Source organism: Oncorhynchus gorbuscha, linkage group LG09 (genome assembly GCF_021184085.1).
Source record: "Oncorhynchus gorbuscha isolate QuinsamMale2020 ecotype Even-year linkage group LG09, OgorEven_v1.0, whole genome shotgun sequence".
Lineage (NCBI taxonomy): Eukaryota > Metazoa > Chordata > Actinopteri > Salmoniformes > Salmonidae > Oncorhynchus > Oncorhynchus gorbuscha.
In genome coordinates, this window is record NC_060181.1 from 46260168 (window position 1) to 46286020 (window position 25853).

Sequence of the window (25853 nt, forward strand, 5' to 3'; positions counted from 1 at the left end):
ACAAGGAGTGGTGTATAGTGTTAGCTGTGTGTGTATTATGATTCAGATAAACTATTTAGATTGAAGATGTTACTTATTGGTCTTATGGTTTTGATATGCATGTAGTAACAATCAGAGTTAGCGAGGGACTCACTTGTCCAGGTACACGGAGGACAGGCTGTAGATGTGCTCCATCTACTTCAGCGTAATATCCAGCTCAGAACACAGTACTAGGGCGGAGCTGGACTGCTGAGCGGATGTCAGTACCTTCTGTGTCTTCTCAGCCACATTGGTCAGGTCTTTCTTCAAGTCCTCCAACTCTGACTGGACTTTCTATGAGCAGAAAAGTGAATAATGGACCATAACTAGCCATTCCACCTGCAGTCCTTTTTTCATGGAGTTGCTAACAAGCAAAATAGGAATACAAAGGTCTTCTGAAATAATTACGACAAGAATCGAGCAGATGTAACATACTACACAGCATGTCTGATCTAAAAACGTTAGTTTGCCCTTCTACTGTCTAACTTAATTTACTTGACACAAGGGAACTTGAAATAGTTTCCTAAACAATAACCCTCTGTTGAATGTGGCCTGGCTCTGTTTCAAATAAGCATGTTATCTATTTTGGGCTGACAATTCATCACAGATCTACCATTAACTTCAGTCTGTTTACTTTGGGATTGGATGTGTGATTTACGGTAACCAGTGCAGTGGCATGGTGACCCCCTGAATCTAAATTAGATACAGTCATGTGAAAAAGTAAGTACACCCCCTGCAAAGTGTTTTTTATTTTGTTTTACATATTTGGACACCTGGATATTTGAGCTAAATTCCAACCAAAGGTAAACCAATTAACAAATCACACACAACAAAGTTAACTTTTATTGGAAAAAAGTCAGTATACCCCTATGACATAAAATGGCAAAGATTTGAATCAGGTGCACCACAACAAGTGCAAATAATTAGAAAATCATTAGAGAGTAACTTGGGAAGGTCCAGAAACTTGGTCTGGTTTGGTAACACATCATGCCAAAATCAAAAGACCTATCAAAGGCACTTAGAAGAAGGATTATTGATGCCCATGAGTCTGGGAGGGGTTAGATATCATTTTCCAAGCAATTCGAAGTACATCATTCCACTGTCAAACAGATCATCTACAAATGGAGAAAATTCCAGACCACTGGCAATCTACCTAGGGCAGGTAGTCCCACAAAATTCAGCCCAAGAGCTGACCGAAAGATGCTCATGGAAGTCTCAAATAACCCCAGGGTAACATCAAGAGATTTACAGGCTTCTCTAGCCACAATCTATGACAACTGTCAGAAAGAGACTAACTTGGCCTACATGGGTGGTCAGGAAGGAAGAAACCTCTGGCAAGACTTGAAAATGGCTGTCTAGCAATGATCAACAATCAACTTGACAGAGCTTGAAGTATTTAAAAAACAATAATGGGAATATATATATACAGTGCCTTGCGAAAGTATTCGGCCCCCTTGAACTTTGCGACCTTTTGCCACATTTCAGGCTTCAAACATAAAGATATAAAACTATTTTTTTGTGAAGAATCAACAACAAGTGGGACACAATCATGAAGTGGAACGACATTTATTGGATATTTCAAACTTTTTTAACAAATCAAAAACGGAAAAATTGGGCGTGCAAAATTATTCAGCCCCCTTAAGTTAATACTTTGTAGCGCCACCTTTTGCTGCGATTACAGCTGTATGTCGCTTGGGGTATGTCTCTATCAGTTTTGCACATCGAGAGACTGACATTTTTTCCCATTCCTCCTTGCAAAACAGCTCGAGGCCGAATACTTTCGCAAGGCACTATATATATATATATATATTGTAAAATCCAGGTGTGCAAAGCTCTTACGCAAAAAGACTTACAGCTGTAATCACTGCCTGTAACATCTGTTTCCAACTCACACCCTCAAAAACGTAGATGCCCTGAACGCAGCTCACTTTCCAGCTCACACTCTCAAACCCCTAGATTCCCATGAACGCAGCTCACGCTCCAGATCCCAATCAATGTAATTTTACTCACCTGTTCACACACCAAAATGTCATTATCACACACTATTTAGATCAGTTTTTTGCACCCAATCACTGTGAAGTATTGTTTGTTTTTGTGACACGCGTCTTTGCATGTCTGGCAGACATATCAGTGTGGATGACGGATCAACACCTCAAGCTGAACTTCGGCAAGACGGAGCTGCTCTTCCTCCCGGGGAAGGACTGCCCGTTCCATGATCTCGCCATCACGGTTGACAACTCCATTGTGTCCTCCTCCCAGAGCGCTAAGAACCTTGGCGTGATCCTGGACAACACCCTGTCGTTCTCAACTAACATCAAGGCGGTGGCCCGTTCCTGTAGGTTCATGCTCTACAACATCCGCAGAGTACGACCCTGCCTCACACAGGAAGCGGCGCAGGTCCTAATCCAGGCACGTGTCATCTCCCGTCTGGATTACTGCAACTCGCTGTTGGCTGGGCTCCCTGCCTGTGCCATTAAACCCCTACAACTCATCCAGAACGCCGCAGCCCGTCTAGTGTTCAACCTTCCCAAGTTCTCTCACGTCACCCCGCTCCTCCGCTCTCTCCACTGGCTTCCAGTTGAAGCTCGCATCCGCTACAAGACCATGGTGCTTGCCTACGGAGCTGTGGGGGGAACGGCACCTCAGTACCTCCAGGCTCTGATCAGGCCCTACACCCAAATAAGGGCACTGCGTTCATCCACCTCTGGCCTGCTCGCCTCCCTACCACTGAGGAAGTACAATTCCCGCTCAGCCCAGTTAAAACTGTTCGCTGCTCTGGCTCCCCAATGGTGGAACAAACTCCCTCACGACGCCAGGACAGCGGAGTCAATCACCACCTTCCGGAGACACCTGAAACCCCACCTCTTTAAGGAATACCTAGGATAGGATAAAGTAATCCTTCTCACCCCCCTTAAAAGATTTAGATGCACTATTGTAAAGTGGCTGTTCCACTGGATGTCATAAGGTGAATGCACCAATTTGTAAGTCGCTCTGGATAAGAGCGTCTGCTAAATGACTTAAATGTAATGTAAATGTAAATGTCTTTCGGAGCGCTGGTTTCCCTGTGATTTACTCCTCCATGTATGATAGTTTTTGCCTGACTCACTAACAACGCCTTTTGCTATTCCCTGCCTGTAGTTTAGCCTATCGGATTTCCTGTTATCTACCTATTGCCTGATCTTACTAGCCTTTTCCCTGCCTGTACTGTTGCCCTTTTGGACCCCCTGTGTATGACCTTCTGCCTGCCCCTGGACCCAGCTATCTGCCTCCTCCTGTGGCCCTTTGCAATAAACATCGCCCTGCGCTTGAAACCAGCTCTGTCTCCCCTCGTGTTCATTAGACCACCAAAGGTGCTTCTACAAAGTAGTGACTCAGGGTGTGAATATTTTACTTTTGGTGGGAAAATATATACTGTACACTACCGGTCAAAAGATTTAGAACACCTACTCATTCAAGGTTCTTTTTTTTTTTTTTTTTTTTACTATTTCCCACATTGTAAAATACTGAAGACAACAAAACCATGAAATATCACATATGGAATTATGTAATCAAAAAAGTGTGAAACAAATCCAAATATATATTTGAGAATTAAAAGTAGCCACCCTTTGCCTTGATGACAGCTTTGCACACTCTTGCCATTCTCTCAATCAACTTCATCAGGTAGTCACATGGAATGCATTTCAATTAACAGGTGTGCTTTAAGATCATTTGTGGAATTTCTTTCCTTCTTAATTTGTTTGAGCCAATCAGTTGTGTTGTGACAAGGTAGGGGGGGGTATACAGAAGAAAGACCTATTTGGTAAAAGACCATGACCATAAAATGGCAAGAACAGCTCCAATTAGCAAAGAGAAACGACAGTCCAGCATTACTTTAAGACATGAAGGTCAGTCGATACGGAACATTTCAAGAACTTTGAAAGTTTCTTCAAGTGAGGTCGCAAAAACCATCAAGCGCTATTATGAAACCATTTTATTTGTAAACTACACGGTAATGTAAAAGTTTTTTTTTTAAGTATCGAGATCCTCTGATGGTGTGGAGGGATTCTAATTGTGGATTTAAAAGAAAACATCAATCGAACAATAACACCTTTGTTTTTAAGCCCTGCATTTCCAATCCCTTCATATTGTTGTTGGATCTGATTTTAACACCTAACATGAATAATAAATAGATCTGCTGATATTTGACAAACTTACTTTACTCTTGACAGTTTTAAACTTTCTGAGATTGTAGCCATTATTTACTATTTTACACCTATTTTACACATAACTTTAACCAATTTTATGTGAGATTCTCAAATTGAAATATTCCAGGTATTTATACACTGCTCAAAAAAATGAAGGGAACACTTAAACAACACAATGTAACTCCAAGTCAATCACACTTCTGTGAAATCAAACTGTCCACTTAGGGAGCAACACTGATTGACAATACATTTCACATGCTGTTGTGCAAATGGAATAGACAACAGGTGGAAATTATAGGTAATTAGCAAGACACCTCCAATAAAGGAATGGTTTTCCAGACCACTTCTCAGTTCCTATGCTTCCTGGCTGATGTTTTGGACACTTTTGGATGCTGGCGGTGCTTTCACTCTAGTGGTAGCATGAGACGGAGTCTACTACAACCCACACAAGTGGCTCAGGTAGTGCAGCTCTTCCAGGATGGCACATCAATACGAGCTGTGGCAAGAAGGTTTGCTGTGTCTGTCAGCGTAGTGTCCAGAGCATGGAGGCGCTACCAGGAGACAGGCCAGTACATCAGGAGACGGGGAGGAGGCCATGGTCCTGCTGCTGGCAACAACCCAGCAGCAGGACCACTACCTCCGCCTTTATACAAGGAGGAGCAGGAGGAACACTGCCAGAGCCCTGCAAAAGGACCTCCAGCTGGCCACAAATGTGCATGTGTCTGCTCAAATGGTCAGAAACAGACTCCATGAGGGTGGTATGAGGGCCTGACGTCCACAGGTGGGGGTTGTGCTTACAGCCCAACACTGTGCAGGACGTTTGGCATTTGCCAGAGAACACCAAGATTGGCAAATTCACCACTGGCTACCCTGCCACCCCAGGAAGTATAATGAAGTACACGTTTCAAATCTATTTATCATTCAGAGGGGTTGGGTTAAATGTGGAAGACACATTTCAGTTGAATGCATGCAGATGTACAACTGACTAGGTATCCCCCTTTCCCTTTCCGTTTAATATATGTTTGTAAACTCACCATTAAATGTACCACAGTGATTGAGTGTCCATATAGCTATACCATGATATTTGCATTGCTACTAAATTAACCTCCAATTGTTCCTCACTATTCCACCCGCTAAAACCCCTCCCCATCCCAAGTTGGGTTGTCATCTCAGTGACCGGCAGACCACCCCTGTCCCCCCGGATACCAAGGCCCCGAAAGATCAGGGCCAATCCTTCGAACAGAAGCAGAATCAGCCACCAAAAGCATTTCCATCGCCCTCACCTGTATTTGTATTATATATAGCTATTAAGAAATATATATAAAACATCCTGCTTATCTTAATTTTCATAAATAACAATTCATATTTGTAATAATGTAGGTGGTTCATGCAAAGGATTGTTACCTCTTATCAGGATTGACATTACAAAAATTACATTTTGGCAAGCAATTATTATCTTAGCAAACAGTTATTGTGATTCATCCTATATTGTTCCTAACATCTTTACTCCCTAGCAACAGTTGTGTGACACACACACACACACACACACACACACACACACACACACACACACACACACACACACACACACACACACACACACACACACACACACACACACACACACACACACACACACACACACACACAATCCCTTTCCCCCACAAACAACCATAAACACAGATGCTAAACTGTTGTTCCATCCCAGATCCCAAATCAAGAAGGGACTTGATTTATAAATACATATACAGTTGCAGTTGAGAGATTTAATGAACCAATGTCAAGTCCTAGGTGATGGAGATCAGATACACCCCCTTCCCCTGAAACACCCACACGCTGGTTCCCCGTTGTGATCCTATTCCAAAGCATCTCCGTGCAGTCAGACTGTTGATGATTTTGTGCCACCAGGGCCACAACAATATGCCCCCTCTCTGAATGTCCGAGTGTGACCCCCTCCCCATGGGTTACAGCAGCTAGTGTTGCCAGCACTGCCACTGCCTGGGTGGGGACCACCAACCGGCTAGGTACAAGGTTGTCAAGGTTTTCATTAGCAGCTTTCTGAATTTCCTTCTATGTTATGCTCTCGTATCAGTGGGCTTTGGCTTTGTAGGACCAATCCTGCCAGGCAGGCTCAGAATCTTGAGGGGGCGGTGCTGCTTTAGTAGGTCTCTGACCACATTCATCTTTCTGATTTGGCTGCGTATAGGCTACTTACAGTAGCCCCATAAAATACATAAGAACTTCTATTATCATTGCGTTTACTTGATAGCTACCTACACAAATAGCTAGCTAGAACAAAGTGTTAATAAGATAAATTCATTTAAAAAGATTAAAAGCAATACAAATAAGTTATCCAGTAGGCATCTACAGAGGGAGCTAAGAGCTGTGTTGTCAGTATGGGTCACTCATTTGGGTGTCTAGAGTATAGGGTTGTGGATCATTCCACCATGACAGTAAATACATCAAATATATTAATAATTCATTTTAAAATGTGTATCCCATATCTGCACAAAATTGAAAGCTCTCTCTCACAACCCCTGTTCACAAACACACATGGGCTCTGGGATTTGCTGCCACTATCCTTTTTCACTTAACTCCACACTTTTCCAAACACAAAAACACACCCCAACTTCCATCACAATACACATACCCACATACTGTGCCTTCTATGTCCTCTGTGTTTTATCTCTTCCATGTTGATTCAGTACTTTTGTGTTCCAGTTCCTTTATATTTCATGATGTATTATTTCACTAATTATCCTTTCTTCTAATGATGTCTTATCAATTTATTAAATACTGTAAATGGAATGTCTAAAACATTTTTTCCCCCAATATTCCCTAACTAGATGAGTAAAGTGTAGTTGTAGTTTATTTCTTTAACAATTGTTCAATTTTATTGCTTTTCTATATATATTTTTTCATTACAATCTCTATAATGGCTAGTTTTGGGTCTTCCATTATTCGACGACTCTATGGGAACTTTGAAATATTTAGAATAGCCTTGGAGTAGTTTTTGTGTCTCGGAACATTTGGTTATCAATATACAGTTTGTCGACGACGAGAGCTACACTTTTTCCTTTCAATCTATTTTCCTTGAAGATTGGGTACAGAACTTTGCGCCGTTCTGCAATTTCCTTCGGGAACTGATCATTCATGTCTATTTTCGTGCCAGCAAGCCTTTTACCCAGTCTTTTAACTATTATTTTATATTTAAAGAAAGCAAATTTGGCAACGATTGGCCGCTCATATCTCTGTCCGAAACGGTGTACACGTTCCAAGAACTTCTCCTTCTTTCTCTTGGATACCGAGTAGTTGTCTTTCTTGGCATTCATGTTGGTATTGCGTTCGCTCCAGTCATAGTTAACCTCCTCCTCCTCTTTCTCATTCAGCCACATCAACTCCTTGGTGGCTGCAGTGACAAAGGCATGAAGCTCATCCAGGCTGCACAGACGAGCCTTGGAAGAACTCTGAGGAGAAAAGAATCACAATGAGATTGGAGAAGCATTAGATAAATGGCAGATTGTTGAAAAGTTGTAGTTGTACGTTAATATTTTGAGTCAATAACTTACCAGAAGCTTGCTATAATGCAACTCCAGCTTGAGTAAGTAGTCTCTGTAGGCACATTTGCTGACAGGGGAGAGCTGACTCTGATGGGGAATAGAAAAATACTAAAGATTAGAGAAGAAGCATGGCTAAAAAAAAGAAGCGATCATTTTGGCAGTAACCAAAGAGGATCAATGATGGTATGACTCAGTCTAATTTTCCCCTAACTCCAATCCCATCCCAGGTAGTTTTTCACACTGTACCTCGTCTGCTTTTGCTTTGTTGATCTTAGCATGGAACTCCTCCACTGACTGGTGCAGGCCGCGGTGGCTGCCCAGCCGGGACTCCACGGTGTGCAGGTCCGAGCCCCATTCCCCCTGGTCCACCCACCTCTGGTTCTCCTCAACCCAAGCCAGCAGGTCCTGGATGTAGCACAGGGTCACCTCATCCAGCTCGGGATGCACCCTCATTGGAACCTGCTGAAGGGTCTGCATCTGGGACATGGATATTTGGGTGGTAGTCACTCCGGACTTCAGGCTCAGGTTGTACTCACTGCAAAGGTACACCAGCCGCTCGTGGAGACGGTACACTCTGGAGGTAAAACAGGAGAAACAATGCTGAATTGTTCAATGACAACAAAACAGGTATTTCAATCAATTAGATTTAACAAGTTCGTTTAACAATACAGTAAGGGCTTAGTTTTCATCGCGTGTCACACAAGGCCTCACAATATTACAGTAATGGATAAGTAGTGGATAAGACTGCGGAATAGCCAGACTGCTAAATAGTCAATTAATGGTACCCAAACTATCAGTACTGACTATCTTGCACTGACCCTACTCAAACTCACTAGACTATATAGACACACTCACTCACACACACTACATTGACACTCCAACACAAAAACCCACACACACATTCACATACACTACTAACACCCCCCCCCCCCCCCCACACACACACACACATTACAAACTCACACACTTTTACAGTCATGATTTGCGGCTGCTACTCTGTTCTTATTTTACTATTACTATTATCTATTCTGATGCCTAGTCACGTTACTCTGCCTTCATGTACAGTACATTTCTACCTCAAATACCTCTGCACATTGATCTGATACTGGTAACTGGTACCTCCTGTATATAGCTCCATTCTTGTGTATTTTATTTTATTTATTTTGTGTTACAATTACTATTATTTTTTAACCATCGTTGGGAAGGGCTCGTAAGCAGGCATTTCACGGTAAAGTCTACACCAGTTGTATTGTGACACAAAGTTAGATTTTATTTTGGTGGTTTTACTCAGTGGTTGTTCTGACCTGCGGTACATCTGTTCAGCTTGTAGATGGCGTCCGTTCTTCAGCAGCTGCACGTCATTGAAGAGGTACCGTATCATGCCCTCTGCCTTGTCCAGGTCTGTCTCTACCTCTGCTGTGTGCTTAGCAGGCTTTGCTGAGCTCAGCAAACGGAGATCCTAGAACATAGATACAGTATAAACACTATGACACCATGTGTTCCATCTTGAATACAGCATTAGTAGACATCAGTCCATGAGCCTGAGAATGCTTTTGAACATCCGAACACATCCAATCTCACATAACTGTGGGGTATTCAATCACTGTATCATTGACTACTCAGTCTAGCAGCATGGATTTGTGCTGACAAATCTGTAGGGCAACAGATTGTACATTATAAAGTCTACATTGGCTGTGACTGTCTGCCCCGGCAGGGTGTGAGACTCACCATCTGTAGCAAACCCTCAACCTGGTTGAGCTGCTCCTCACACAACCCAGACTCCATCTGGACCTTACTGACAATCCTCTGCAGCCGCTCCAGCCTGAGGGTCAAAGGTCAACACATCAGGTCAATGAGGTAATGAAATAACTAGATGATGGTACTGTAAATCATGACTGGTAATACTTTACTCAAAGACAACAGTGGCCCTTTGGCCAGATCCCTTGTGAAACAAGCATTTTGACCTCAATGGGACAACCTAGTAAAATAACGATAAAATAAAATAATAATGTTGGTATAAATTTAAATCCAATGGACATAAATTTCAATACATTTCAAGATCATCAATACAAATATCTGGAGAAAAAAAGACGTTAGGGAAATTAGAGCAAACATTACACAATCCTCTCAGAAACATTATGCAGGCAGGGGAAAACACTCACTCCTTCTTCTCCTTCTTCTTTCGAAGTAAATACTCTAAACCGTAGCTCTGACTGGCAAAGGCCATGATGGATTCTCTGATAGCTAGTCCTCCCCAGTTGCTATGATGACAGTCCATAGGATGTTGTAATGCGATAAGGTTTTGTGAGGTTAGCTGTGCTGTGACTCACAGCCCACAGTAGCTTCCCTGACTACTGCCCTGACTGCTTACTTTAAGACGGGAAGTCTTGTGATGAGGGACCAACCCTTAACAAAAATTACATATGCCCTGCTTTCTTGTGATTTGGTAAGGATGGTCCTGTAATAACTTACTTATGACGTAAATAATCACATTATTGAACGTTTTTGAACTCTTAGATCCAGACATAAGTTCTGGATCTTTCAGTGAATCATCATGTGGTTGTCCAGCTATCTTTATCTCTCAATGTCTTCTCACATCCATCAAACTGGTTATAATCCACATAGTTACAGTACCAGTCAAAAGTTTGGACACACCTACTCATTCAAGGGTTTTTCTTTATTGTTTACCATTTCTACATTATAAAATAATAGTGAAGACATCAAAACCATGAAATAACACATATGGAATCATGTAGTAACCAAAAAAGTATTAAACAAACCAAAATATATTTGAGATTTGAGATTCTTTAAAGTAGTCAGCATGTTACGGATACAGTTATCCTGTGTGTGTGTGTATCCTGTGTGTGTGTTCCTTTTCTCTCCTTCTCCCCTCCTAGGTGGAAATCATCACTCCCCAATCAGTCAACAATCAATCATCAATCAGAAGACACACCTCCTCCTATTTCCTGACCTATCACAGTTCCTTCCCCATGGTTTAAAAACCCCATCATTTGTTTGTTCTAAAGCTCAGCTCAGCTCAATCTCTAGCTCAATCTCTCTGTAGATGCCATGTCTGTAGGTCTCTGTGTTTCACTCTCGCTTTGTGTCTTAAACCTCTCTTTTGTTTAAAGCACCTCCATAGCACTTTCATCACCTGTGAGTATTGTTTTTGGTTATGGTGTTTGTTTGTTTGCTTGTGGGAAAAGGGGGAAACCAAGACAAGTTGCCCATGGGCATACACTACCCGTAGGTGAACTTTGTTAAATACACTAGTTAGAACTGGGCGGACCACCCACTGTATTTTTGGTTAGTTAGTTAGTTGTTGTTAAAGTAGGCTAGTCTAGCTTAGGGGTGTGTTTTTGTATATTTATTGTTTCTTTCCTTGGGTCCAGCTCAGCCCCTTTTCCTGCTCCCCCCATTACCGTGTGTTTATAAATAAACCTAGAGTTTGACGGTAGATTTCTGTTGTCGTGGTTATTTCGTTCACACTTTTACTTTGTCACAATAATAATTTGCATGAGTTATGTTACGGGTCTCATTACCATCCCCCAAAAGGGATTCGTAACACAGCATTTGCCTTGATGACAGCTTTGCACACGCTTGGCCTTCTCTCAACCAGCTTCATCAGGTAGTCACCTGGAATGCATTTCAATTAACAGGTGTGCCTTTTTAAATGTTCATTTCTGGAATTTCTTTCCTTAATGTGTTTGAGCCAATCAGTTGTGTTGTGACAAGGTAGGGGTGGTATACAGAAGATAGCCCTATTTGGTCCATATTATGGCAAGAACAGCTCAAATAAGCAAAGAGAAACACACGTCCATCATTACTTTAAGACATAGGTCAGTCAATCTGGAAAATGTCAAGAACTTTGAAAGTTACTTCCAAGTGCAGTCACAAAAACCAGCAAGTGCTATATGATGAAACTGGCTCTCATGAGGACCAACAGGAAAGGAAGACCCAGAATTACCTCTGCTGCAGAGGAGAAGTTCATTAGAGATAACTGCACCTCAGATTTCATCCCAAATAAATGCTTCAGAGTTCAAGTAACAGACACATCTCAACATCAGCTGTTCAGAGGAGACCTTGAAAAAGTGCGTGAAAAAGGCCTTCATGATCAAATTGCTGCAAAGAAACCACTACTAAAGGACACCAAAAAGAAGAAGAGACTTGCTTCGACCAAGAAACCCAAGCAATGGACATTAGACCGTTGGAAATCTGTCCTTTGGTCTGATGAGTCCAAATGTGTGTTTCCCACCATGATGCATGGAGGAGGAGGTGTGATGGTGATACTGTCAGTGATTTATTTAGAATTCAAAGCACACTTAACCAGCATGGTTACCACAGCATTCTGCAGCGATACGCCATCCCATCTGGTTTGCACTTTTTGGGACAATCATTTGTTTTACAACAGGACAATGAACCAAAACACACCTCAAGGCTATGTAAGGGCTATTTGACCAAGGAGATGTGATGGAGCGCTGCATCAGATGACCTGGCCTCACCCGATCTCAACCCTATTAAGATGGTTTGGGATAAGTTGGTCCTCAGAGTGAAGGAAAAGCAGCCAACAAGTGATTGGCATAAGTGGGAACTCCTTCAAGGCTGTTGGAAAAGCATTCCAGGTGAAGCTGGTTGAGAGAATGCCATGAGTGTGCAAAGCTGTCATCAAGGCAAATGGTGGCTACTTGAAGAATCTCAATATAAAATATATTTGGACTTGTACTTTTTGGTTACTACATGATCCCATATGTGTTATTTCATAGTTTTGATGTCTTCACTATTATCCTACAATGTAGAAAATAGTAAAACAATTAAGAAAAACCCTTGAATGAGAAGGTGTGTCCACACTTTTGACTGGTACTGTAGTTACAGAGGCCTTTGGGTGTGTATGCTCTTTTTGACAATGTTTTATGTCCTGTAGGCATTGAGCTTTTAATAGGCATTGAGCTTTTAATTTAACAACTGAAATACAACAGAAACACCACGTGACAGAGTTCCCAAATCAAGAATTTCTCCTCAGAACTGCATCTAACAAAAACATCTGTAACGGAATTCAGCATCATCTCAAAGATGAAGGTATAATCTCAAACATCAATGACCCTCCACAGTGTTGTACGTACATATAATGGCAGTCTCACCTCTCATATTCTGTCCTTAGAAGACACTCTCTCTCCAGTATGACTACATGGAGACGACCCCACTCCTTCTCCACATCAATAGGCTGGTACTCAGGGGGAACCTTGACATTACCCACCTGAACTGCACCCTACAAGGACAGACAACGACAGGCACAGGCGGGAACATTTTCAAAAAAGGGCCAGCATTTACTTGATGCATTTAGATTATTTAACTATTCTTCAGATGTGTCCCAACATTCATACTGGGCGTTGTGGTTTGCACCTTCTTCTCCTTTTAGTGGTTTAATTGCTAACCTCAAAAGACATATAGATGTGTTTGGATCGATTCTTGTCTGCTTCCTTTGCAGGCAGCTCTGTCTCCTTGAACTTCAGAAACTGGCGCCAAAGAACCTGTGGTTTTAAGATGTTGCTGAATTAATTCAACATGACAATTAAACATACAAACATTCATCACATCGCTCAGACAATTTTCAGAAATCAGAGACAATCAGAGACAAACAGGCTAGTACCCTTTACCAGTGACTTCTTTTCTCATTGCAGACCACTTCCATAACTGCTACCCCACTGGCCCCAATAGGAAAATATTATGCTAAATTAATTCACTCTTACAACTGAACATAGCCTTTGTCATACATCAAGTCTCTAAGACAATTATAACACATTTGGAGCAGACAGAATATTCACTTACATGTATCAAGAGATTCCCCTAATAGGTGAGGAGACTTACCTCAATCTCCTCATAGCTGGTAGGGAACTTCCTCTCCTCAAACACGATGATGTGGTGTCTGATCCACTGCAGCAGCAGGGTCACCAGCTCATAGTACTCCTGCCAGCGCAGCTCCAGCTCCTGAGGGACACACAGGAGACAGAAAAGGGTTCATTAGAGAAAGGTTGAATAGACTAAATCAGTTGTGGGTAGTCACCATATCACTGCATTAAACATCACTCCACTGGTTAAACATGGTGTAGGTTGAGGTTTCCTCTAGATGCTGATCTTGGGTCAGTTTTGCATTTACCCCTCTAATGGTTAATGTTAGTATTGGGGGAGGAGAAGCTGATCCTATACCTGTACTTAAGGGAAAATTCACTCCGGAGCATCAAAGACATCTTACATTTTGGGAAGATGTGATCTCAAAGGTGAGACCAGGAGGAATCCCCCTAGTGGTGATGGCCTATATGGTTCCAAGAAGACGACACTTACATTGGCTTTCACCTCATCCTGGACGTCAGGTACACGGGGCATGACGTCATACAGGGAGGAGACGTATGTGATGATGGACTTCTCGTCTGGGTGTGGCACATCCACATCTTAATAGAGGGGAGACAATGAACACCAGTTAAAAAGTGATTTAAAAAAAAGATAAATGCAAGTATTCATACAAATACGCCAATAATAGTATTGAGAGTAATTTGAAAACGATACAAGTGAGTTCCCTTACCTTCTGGGTCGAGCAGCCGAGTGACTCCCAGGTCTCTCTCTGCCACACTGAAGGCCTGCTCCAGGTTCTCTACATGGGTCTGTCGGTACACCTTACTCATGTCAATCAGAGTAGGGCTGGGGACAGAACATAGAAAAGACTATTAAAACTATCAAATTGCATCTCAGACACTGTATTTTCTTATAGGATATAGGACAAATGGTTGTATTATATTCATCTTTGCAACCCCAAAACATTCAGGTAAAACCAATAAATTGAGGTTATTTTCTAAAAACATGAGGATAAAACATAATATAATTATATAATAATATATATAATATTGTTATGGCCTACATCATTTTGCCCCTGTCAGGCATCTGTACAACAATCAAACCCATTGACTGATCCAGCAGCTTGTTGCTGTAGGCCAGGGATCATCAACTAGATTCAACCGCGGACCGTTTTTTTCTTCTTGAGCGAACGATCAGGGGCCCGGAACATAATTAGAATTAACTTGTAGCCTGAAAATTGACTGCAAGAAGCCGAAACAGATATAATATTTGACCAAAACACAATAATTTCAAACCTTGCTTGGATTTGTATACTATCACATATCTCTCTGTTATGCATGGGAATATTTGGGAACATATTTCCAAAATGAATATCCCTTGGAGCTGATTTCATGGTGTCTTTTATGTCCAACAATGAAAATTCCCCCCAAAATAACCGCCAGGTGGGGAACCCTGCTGTAGGCAGTTTAATTGTGATGGACTGACTGCATTAGATACTTATCGACATTCCTCTCTCAGAGGAATGTTTATACAGACAGGGGCAGGCAAAAACAAGAGCTCCTACTAACAACCAAATCTTTTGAAATTCCATGTACAACTTGTTCCATGTACACTGCCAATAAAGCTAATTGCAGTCAAATAGTGTGCAGATACAAGATTTGACTGCTTGGAATGAGCACAGGGCATCTCATATATTCCAATGGATTTAGCCTAGCGTGGTTAAACAAAATACAGGGACTTTGTAAACAATAGGCAAAAAATGCATAACTTATTATATTCCCTATTAGAAAATAACTCATGTCTAGAAGTAGCATAAAAAAGGAAACGGCTATCAAAATGTATCCCAACCACCACCTTAATGAAACAATGACATAAACTCTGCATACCCTTGCATGACTCTCTGCACATAGTAGTCTCCATGGCCCCTGGGGTAATGCTCCATATCAGAGTAGAGGACCTGTCTATAGGAGTGTCTGTCCCTGCTCAGGTGCACTATGCGTGGGTCTGATCTTGACCCAGACCCTGCCTCCTGCTCCCCGATCTGGGAACCTCGGCTGGAGGAGAACTCCCCCGGGTTCTGGAACCCCCGATTCGAGTCAAAAGTGCTACTCTCAGCTGAGATGTCCTCACACAGCATGACAACCCGGTCTTCCAGGTCACTGACAGAGCCCTGGGTGTTGCTGGAGGTGCTGTTTAACCGTCTCTTGGAGGAGCGGAACTTCTTCTTTAGACTGTGCATCATGTTGATGGTGTGTGTCCTCAACTGCAACAGTGTCCAAACTCTCCTCTTGCAGTTTTTCTTTTCAGTCTTACAAATCCATCCATGAATGAGACTATGACTGATGTTTTTCAGATTTAGCTCAGATGTAGCATCCCCTTTCCACGGCTAGATGATGTGCAAGCCTTGACTGTTGACGGTCATAGAATTGAGAGATTACTTTCTCATGCATTTCTCTCGTTCAATTAGTTGTACGTGAGTCCAGACTGCTTTGTTGCTTTGTCGTTCTGCAGAGTGTGCTTCTGTCTTGCTCTTGGTCTATGTGAAATTTGTATGGCAGACACACCTGAGACACCTGGGCATACCTGAGCTGTGCTGCTACTTGCTGAGACTTAAAAGCACAGCCCCTGTGGGCATCTTATTTTCAAATTCATGGCGCACACACCCTCAATCACAATCTTCTCTCTTTTCATGCAACTAAATAAAACCACAAAGCTGCCTCGCCTAGCCTAGCCACCTCCTGTGCCTTTCTCCTGAGTCCTGTGTGTAGTGTGTGAGCATACAGGGTGTGTGTTTGTACAGTATGTGCAAACATGAAAAGTCTCTTGTCAAACTCTATCCTGACCCCTTATGGTAGTTGTTATGCATATTCTTTTTACACAGACATTTAGCCAACTTTTTCATTGTAGATTGAATGTTACTGCTACGTGAGGTGTTGGATTTGCACCTACCTGCCTCGGTGGATGACCGTGGAAGATCTTTCACCCAGAACTGTCAATAGGCTAATTGAAATGTTGGGTTTTGTTGTTTCTTGCTGTAGTGAAAAGTCCTATACAAATTACATCTATTATTATTATTATTATTATTATTTATTATTATTGCTATGTACGTGAATGCATACCTGGTCATGCATGATTGCTACATCAAATGAAAACAAATAAAATAACGAGAAGTACTTGAAACTGACTGCATAACTGTAGCAGAAGAATGAGATAAGGTGATACTTGCGACTAGCGACTTGCAGGCGCTGAGAACCAGCGTGATGACTCAATCACGATTTATGCCATTTGGATGGTTGACCAATTGTGGGCTATCACAGGGGTCAAACAGAACTTATCTGTGGCTTTCTCTGGGGTGGGACATTCTCCCAAAACCCTGGGAGCATGGACACCGTTGGACAGATGAAATCAACTAAATGAATGTTACTATGAATTACATCACTGCAACTCTAAGTTCCGTGATGCATACAAAGCCCGCTCTCCCTCCGGAAAATCCGACCATCTACAGTTTTATAGGCAGAAACACAAACAGGATGTACCAGTGACGAGAACCATTCAACGCTGGTCCAACCAATTGGAAACCATGCTTCAAAATGGTTTTGATCACGCGGACTGAAATATGTTCCAGTCAGCCTCAGAGAACAACATCGACCTATACACTGACTCGGTGAGTGCGGTTATAAAGAAGTGCATTGGAGATGTTGTACCCACTGTGACTAATAAAACCTACCCTAACCAGAAACCGTGGATGGATAGCGGCATTTGTGCAAAACTGAAAGCGCGATTCACCTTCCATTTAACCATGGAAAGAGGTCTGGGAAAATGACTGAATATAAACCGTGTAGTTATTCCCTCCGCAAGGCAATCAAACAAGCGAAATGCCAGTACAGAGACAAGGTGGAGTCGAAATTCAACGGCTTAGACACGAGACGTATGTCTACTGAAAATCACGGACTACAAAAAGAAAACCACGACGTCACGCTCCTAGACAAACTAAACACCTTCTTTGCCCGCTTTGAGGGTAATACATTACCACCGCCGCAGCCCATTGACAAGGACTGCCCCCCCCCCTTCTTCGTTGCTGACGTGAGTAAAACCTTTAAACATGTTAACCCTCGCAAGGCTGCTGGCCCAGACGGCATCCCTAGCCGCGCCCACAGAGCATGCGCAGACAAGCTGTCTGGTGTGTTTACAGACATATTCAATCGCTCCCTATCCCAGACTGTTGTCCCCACATGCTTCAAGATGGCTACCATTGTTCCTGTACCAAAGAAGGTAAAAAATAACTGAACTAGATGACTACTGCCCTGAAGCACTCACTTCTGTCATCAAGTGCTTTGAGAGACTAGCCAAGGATCATATCACCTCCACCTTACAGGCCACCTTAGACCCACTTCAGTTTGCATACCGCCCCAACAGGTCCACAGACGATGCAATTGCAATCACACTGCACACTGCCGTATCCCATCTGGACAAAAGGAATACCTATGTTAGAATGCTGTTCATTGACTACAGCTCAGCATTCAACATCATAGTACCCTCCAAGCTCATCCTCATGCTGGAGGCCCTGGGACTAAACCCCGGCCTATGCAATTGGGTCCTGGACTTTCTGACGGGCCGCCCCCCAGGTGGTGAAGATAGAAAATAACATCTCCACTTCACTGACCCTCAACACTGGGGCCCGACAAGGGTGTGTGCTCAACCCCCTCCTGTACTCCCTGTTCACCCACTACTGCGTGGCCATGCACGCCTCCAATTCAATCATCAAGTTTGCAGACGACACAACAGTAGTGGGCTTGATTACCAATAACGATGAGACAGCTTACAGGGAGGAGGTGAGGGGACTCGGAGTGTGTCAGGAAAACAACCTCTCTCTCAACGTCAACAAAACAAAGGAGATGATCATGGGCCAAAGGACACAGCACTGGGAGCACCCTCCTATCCCCATCACAGGGACAGTAGTGGAGAAGGTGGAAAGTTTTTTAAGTTCCTCGGCGTACACATCACAGACGAACTGAAATGGTCCACCCACACAGACAGTGTGGTGATGGAGGCTTATCAGCGCCTCTTCAACCTCAGGAGGCTGAAGAAATTTGTCTTGTCACCCAACTTTTACAGATGCACAATCGAGAGCATCCTCTCGGGCTGTATCACAGCCTGGTACGGCAACTGCACCATCCTCAACCGTAAGGCTCTCCAGAGAGTGATGCGGTCTGCACAACGCATCACCCGGGGCAAACTGCCTGTCCTCCAGGACACATACACCACCCGATGTCACAGGAAGGTCTAAAAGATCATCAAGGACATCAACCACCCGAACCACTGCCTGTTCAAACCACAACCATCTAGAAGGTGATGTCAGTACAGGTGCATCAAAGCTGGGACCGAGAGACTGAAAAACAGCTTCTATCTCAGGGCAATCAGACTGCTAAACAGCAATCACTAACTCAGAGAGGCTGCTGCCCACATTGAGATCACTAGACACTTTATTTAATGACACTCTAAATAATGCCACTTTAATAATGTTTACATATCTTACATTACTAATATCACGTGTATATTGTATTTTATCATCTATCTATTGCATCGCTCATCCATTTACTTACATGTACATATTCTCATTCACCCCTTTAGATTTGTGTGTATTAGGTAGTTGTTGGGGAATTGTTAGATTACTTGTTAGATATTACTGCACTGTCGGAACTAGAAGCACAAGAATTTCGCTACACTCACATTAACATCTGCTAACCATGTGTATGTGACAAATACATTTTTATTTGATTTATGTTTGGATTGTTTCAAGTTCAAATGTTGATATACTTTATTGTACAGTAAGTGCTATGGATTTATTGTTACAGGGAAACTGTGTTATTTGTTCGGTGGACTGAGGAGATTTCAAAGAGGAGTGACACATGGGTGCTCTCCAATCATTTAAATTTAGTTGATTCGATTAGGATCTGGGTGTGTTGTTCCTGTCTATTGTTTTTCTAGCAAAGTGCAAAGAAATTTAAATTTGGCTTGAATTGGGAAAAAGGATGGTGAATTTAAGAACTTGTCAGAAAGCTCCATACGTTTTTCTCTTAGAGAATATTCTGAACTGAAGACGTGTCACCATCTTAGGTCTTAGCGATAATTACATTTTTTTTAAATTATGTAACCTTTATTTAATGACGACCTACCCCAGCCAAACCCTAACCTGGACGATGCTGAGCCAATTGTGCGCCGCCCTATGGTACTTCAAATCACGGCCAGGGTCTGTAGTGACGCCTCTAGCATCACTAAATGTACACTGTAATAGTTTGAGGGTTAAATCTTTCGTGGCTAATAAATTATATTAGTTGAATTGAGTAAATGCATTCTTCATTTTACAGAGTAATTATTTTATTGACTATACGCTAATAATTTAGTAGATCTATTGGTAGTTGTATTTACACTATACACATAGCATATGATTGGGTAACACCTTGACATCCCTGATCTGCTTGCCTCAATAAATTCATGCCAGAACATTGGCCACCAGGATTAGCTATTTGTATCTAGTCTCTTAATAATTGCGTAACGGTGCAAATTAGACACGTTCATTATAGTCATACTAAGTGGTGACGCAAGGCTCACTACCTTGACTAGATCCTCTAGGGAGGCATTAGGGCCTGTTGCATTTATTCACATAATATTGGAGTCAGATTGCTAAATGTAGTTTATTATTATATTCAACATTTCTACATAATTGTTGGATAATTTCCATCCAACTATAAATGGTGACCCCTCCTCAGTTGACAGGGATTTTTACACCCTTACATAACTACCTGAACAAGTCAGCCTTTCTGCAGTGCACATCAACTATGAATTTCACAATCCTCTCTTTGTGTGTACAGTAATAAAGAAAACATAACATGTATGTGGAAACTTGCAAGGATCACAGGGGTTCACTACGTCCAAAGGATGTATATAATAGCAAGTCCAGGCAAGCGCATGATCAGGCATAGCTAAAAAAAATGTTATTGCATGTCCATTTAGCCCCCTGGCACAACCTTCATCCGTGACCCCATAATTTCCTCAATCCCCAGTCAGATCACCTCAACAATACTTCTTCAAGGCTGCATCTCACCTGTGTTTGTGTATGACAGCGTTGAAGAGCTTGCCGTCCCTCCAGCTGGTGGTGAAGTTGTCGCAGCGCATTCCATGGTGTCCCTCCACCATTCGCTGGGACCACAGCAGCAGCTTCTCCTTCGCCGTCATGTCGTCTGACTGGCCATTCACCTGGATGTCTGAGATCTGGGGGGGGGGTATTGGTATTGGTAAGGCAGGCTATAGAGTATTCATTAATTGTGGGATCCATAGGGTATCCCAATAGTATTAACACATCCGATTTGAACTAGTTTGATGATTAGTACATTTTTTGAATCGGGTGTGTTGGTACTGGGCTTAATCAAAAACCTGCACAAATTGTAGGTCTGAATAACACTGTTATAGATGGTTCAAGGTGTGCTGGTTTGGCAAAAAGGCTGGCAAAAAGGGTTAAGGGCTGTGGATAAAGTGCACATACTGGAAGAGAACTGTACATGCTTTAGTCATTATGCATGGATTTAAAGTTCAAAGCCACTTGACTTGATCCAGGCAGATGATACATTTTCAACCTGAATAACCAACAGTCAGATGTAAAAAGCACATGGAATTCATTGCAGTTTACTGCTGTGAAACCCTCCTGAACAGCTTTATGTTCCTGGGTGCAGAATCCAACTTGTGAAAGTAAAAACATCCATGGGGTACAGAATTGAAGGTGAAGCAAATTACTGCAGTGAATTCCTGCTTGAAAGAAGATGGAAGAAAAAGCTATGAGTCACAGGTACATCCTTTTGAATCTCTCAGCAGTCCATTTCCCTCAGCAGTCTATGGTGGAGCTGTGTTTACTTTAGTGTTTTGTTTCTGATGCTCAACCGCTCAATACTATGTGTGCATTGCGTACTGTGTTCAATGCATTGTTAAATCATTTATGTTTTTTTTTACCTTTATTTAACCAGGCAAGTCAGTTAAGTACACATTCTTATTTTCAATGACGGCCTAGGAACAATGGGTTAACTGCCTGTTCAGGGGCAGAACAACATATTTGTACCTTGTCAGCTCAGGGATTTGAACTCGCAACCTTCCGGTTACTAGTCCAACGGTCTAACCACTAGGCTACCCTGCCGCCCCATGCCATGCTAGAAATACTATGCATAACTCAACCCCTCTCAACCACCAAAAATAAAACAATAACCAAAGAAAAAATAGATGATCAATGGAGTCATGGTTGATTTTAGTCATAGCAAGAGACTTTATTGGGCTTTATTAGAACAACTAAGATTTCTTTATGACCAATGTGACATTTCCAATGTGGCACACTGTCAGGCGTTCTAATATTACTTTCAGGTTTTTGTTATGGTAAGGGTGGAGAGCGAAAATATTTAGGACTTACCGTCTCATCCCTCTCGCTTCTTCTCTGTAGTGGGGGAACCCCACTACTATGTACACTCTCACGATGTGACTCACACCACATTGAAAGAGGCCCTCAATTCACCTTCATGAGAATCTAGAGAGATTCCTGCTTCCTTCCACTTCATCAAGGCATCATGTTTTGATGAGAGGACTCAAAGGACTAAAATAACATAGAGTCTGCATCTCAAATAGCCCCTATTCCCTATAAACTGTGCTACTTTTGACCAGAGACCTATGGGGTCCTCTCATCAAAAAATAAGTATAGCCAATAGTGGGACTAGAGCCGCTACCTGCCACACCCACCTCTCCTGCCTGTCAACGGGAAGCACTGAGTCCCCCTGAAGTGGACGGAATCCCACATGATGTTAGCATCAAAAAATATCCTTGTGCCCTTCTTTTTCCATATTTCAAAATATTCTCAACTGCTAAACAGATAACCAAATGCTCCTGGCGTCTTCCATTTGGGGAGAAATAAGTTCCATCCGAGTTATATTGAGGATGAAAACCTCACATGGTCTTCAAATAAGTGTTTCAATATGTTTTTTCAATGTTCAGTCTGAAATCCCTCAGACATATGGTAATCATGAGTAGTAGAGTTGTATATAGATAGTGGGTGCCAAATGCAAAAAGTTGCCGATTTGGAATAATTGAATTTTACTCAAATCTGCTCTGTCAACATAAGCGGTGGGCTTGGGAATTGATTAGTTGGCCAAGACAAGTCATACTGTAGCTTTTCCTACTGTTATAGGCAAGGATAACAAATTATCCTTCCAGGTGAAATATACCAAACAGGTTATAGGATGTTGTACCTGGATCCCATCACCCTGGCCAGGCTTATCATTTTAATGATAATAAACATATTGGTTGTTGTTATGCTATGAGTGAAGCATGATATACCTGGAAGTGAAGGATGATGGTCCATATCAGGCCCAGGGTCAGCTTGGGGTTTCCATCGGCGATGTCATCATTCCTGATGTTGACCAGTTTAACCTGTCACAAAGGGGACACAAGTATGTACAAGCATCTTAAAGAAAATTGTCCCTCTAGATTAAGTTATATCTAAATGGTTATCTAATGAATTATAAGGTATTGGGACTGTTCATTTACATTATGAGAATCAGTTCAAAGTGAAAAAAATATGTTAAAAAACACTGAGGGTACAAAACATTAGCAATACCTGCTCTTTTCATGACATAGACTGACCAGGTGAATCCAGGTCAAAGCTTTGTCACCTGTTAAATCAACTTCCGTATGGATGAAGGGAAGGACACAGGTTGAAGAAGGATTTTTAAGCCTTAAAACAACAGACACGGATTGCACCATTCAGAGGGCAAGACAAAATATTTAAGTGCCTTTGAACGGGGTATGTAAGTAAGTGCTAGGCACATCGGTATGAGTGTGTCAAGAACTGCAATGTTGCTGTTTTTTCACGCTCCAAAGTGTCCTGTGTGTATCAAGAATGTCCCACCACCCAAAGGACATCCAGCCAGCTTGACACAACTGTGGGAAGCATTGGAGTCAACATTGGCCAGCATCCCTGTGGAACGCTTTCGACACCTTGTAGAGTCCATGTCCTGAAGAACAGAGGCTGTTCTGATGGCAAAATGGGGAGCAACTCAGCGTTAGGAAGGTGTTCCTAGTTTTTTGTAGACTCAATTAATCATCACATTGTACCTGTCTGTGTTTGAGGAAGTCCAGTCCGATCTGAACGTTCTGCAGTTTGTGGAAGCGCATGCGCCCCTTCTCCCTGGGCTGTGAGGAGAGAACAAACTTTAGAGGGAGAAGAGACAGCACATACAATACCAATAGGGCAAGGAAGAGAAGGCCCAATGACTGCAGGCAAAGTATTTCAGATTGAGAAAACATTTTATATGGATAACAAGCAGCAGTCATGGTCCTATATAATCAACCACACTGAATGGACATTACAGAACAGTTCATAATAACAGAACAAATGGAATAACACCAAACACCTGAAAACCACGTGTTTGATGTATTTGATACCATCCCATCTATTCCGCTCCAGTCATTACCAAAAGCCCGTTCTCCCCAATTCAGGTACCACCAACTTCCTGTGATGGACATTGAATTTGAGATTTGACTCCAAATTTCATTGAGTTGTGGTCAGAGATGAACACAGTATCTCATGACTGTCCAGTCCCCCCTTCATTTTACACCTGGCTTTACATGGCCCTATTGAAAAGCATTGTAATACGATCCAGGCATGAACATTCTAAGGAAAATGGGTGAAGATGAGAATGTTAAACCTGGACCACATGCTACTGGATTCTTCCAATCATCAATCACTTCCATGTTCAATGCATCGATCTAAACATTACAAAATCAAAAAATGACATGAAAGCTACCCTTTAGCCCAGGAGTTGGACCCTGAGAGAAACTACAATTATTTTTGCAGATAAATGACACCTAAATTACATTATTACCATTTGATCTACAACACAATCCATTCTTACCTGAAGTTAAGCAGAGGTGCTAAGATACTTTATGCTTCTTAATCTCTAGATAATGGTCAAGTATGCAGGAGACCTCAAGCTCAACTAGTGTACAGGTCGATCTCTTATTGGCTTGCAGTATCACTCTGGCTTCTGTTTACAGTAAGTTGGGTCAAATGAACGGATGCCTGCATCTCACAAAGACTTGGAGGGAGGGCACAGACGAAACTAGAAGACTGAACATGAAATGATCTAGGGCTGAAACTGAAGGAAATATCCCAGCTTTATTCATAATGTTTTTTTTATACAACGGGTGGGTCTAATCCTGAATGCTGGGTGGTTAAAACCGCATTCTAGCTGGTGTCAATTCCACAAGTTACCACCAGCTAAATCTATGAAGTTAAAATGCATGTTTACTCTGTTCCTTCTGACTGCACAATCCACTGTCTCATCAGTCCAGCCAGACAATTTATAAACTTGATCTCCACTATAGAAAACTATTTAGACATTCTCACATTTATTTTAGACTAACATTTCATCTACAACAGCAGAGATTTGTTTAAACCTTGCTGTCTATCTCTCTAAAATATCTCTTTCAATATTCAAAATCGATCTTCAGCTGTCCCATAGTAAGTTGGGTCGAAAGCACATATTTCTTTGCCAGGCAATATCACGCCTCATTAGCTCATTGTTATGGATGTATTCAAATAAATGTCACTAGAAAACATCTTAAACAAATGCAAATGCAGCTACTTTGCTGTTATTCTGGCTAGATAGCAAGCAATTGATTAGAACATTGGAACATTTAGAATGAACCACATAGATACAGAACAAAAAGACTGGACGACTGGGTCGTGTCTCTGGCTACCGAACCGATAGAACGAATGCAACCCTAGAATTGTGTCGGGACTATATCTAGTTGAAGGATGAAATAGTGTGAATAAATTAATCAAATTAATGTGTTTAATGAAAATATGTCAATCATCATGAATATGTTGGTAACCAGTTGTATACAAGTGATAATGTCTCCAAAGCCGGTGTTTGGAGGATATATTGACTTGTCTCAGGCCTAACGACACCCGTGCCAATATATCCTACAAACACCAACTTCTCAGGCATTATAACTTAAATAAGTAAACAAGAAACCTTCTCCACTCACATAGCTTATCACAGCAAAATGACTAGGGACTACCAGTCATTTACCACACAATATCCCAAAATCGAACACAAAAAGGACAATCTCATATCTTCATTCCCTACTCAGTGATGCTCAGCTCAACCTTTTTGCAGAGTTGGGTTGGATTTCTTCTTGCAGAGTT

The 25853-nt window shown here is 42.0% G+C and overlaps 1 pseudogene; it reads right to left on the reverse strand.

Annotated features, from left to right (window-relative positions):
* The window catches only part of LOC124044395, a 117464-nt pseudogene that overhangs the window by 25943 nt on the left and 65668 nt on the right, over positions 1-25853 (reverse strand).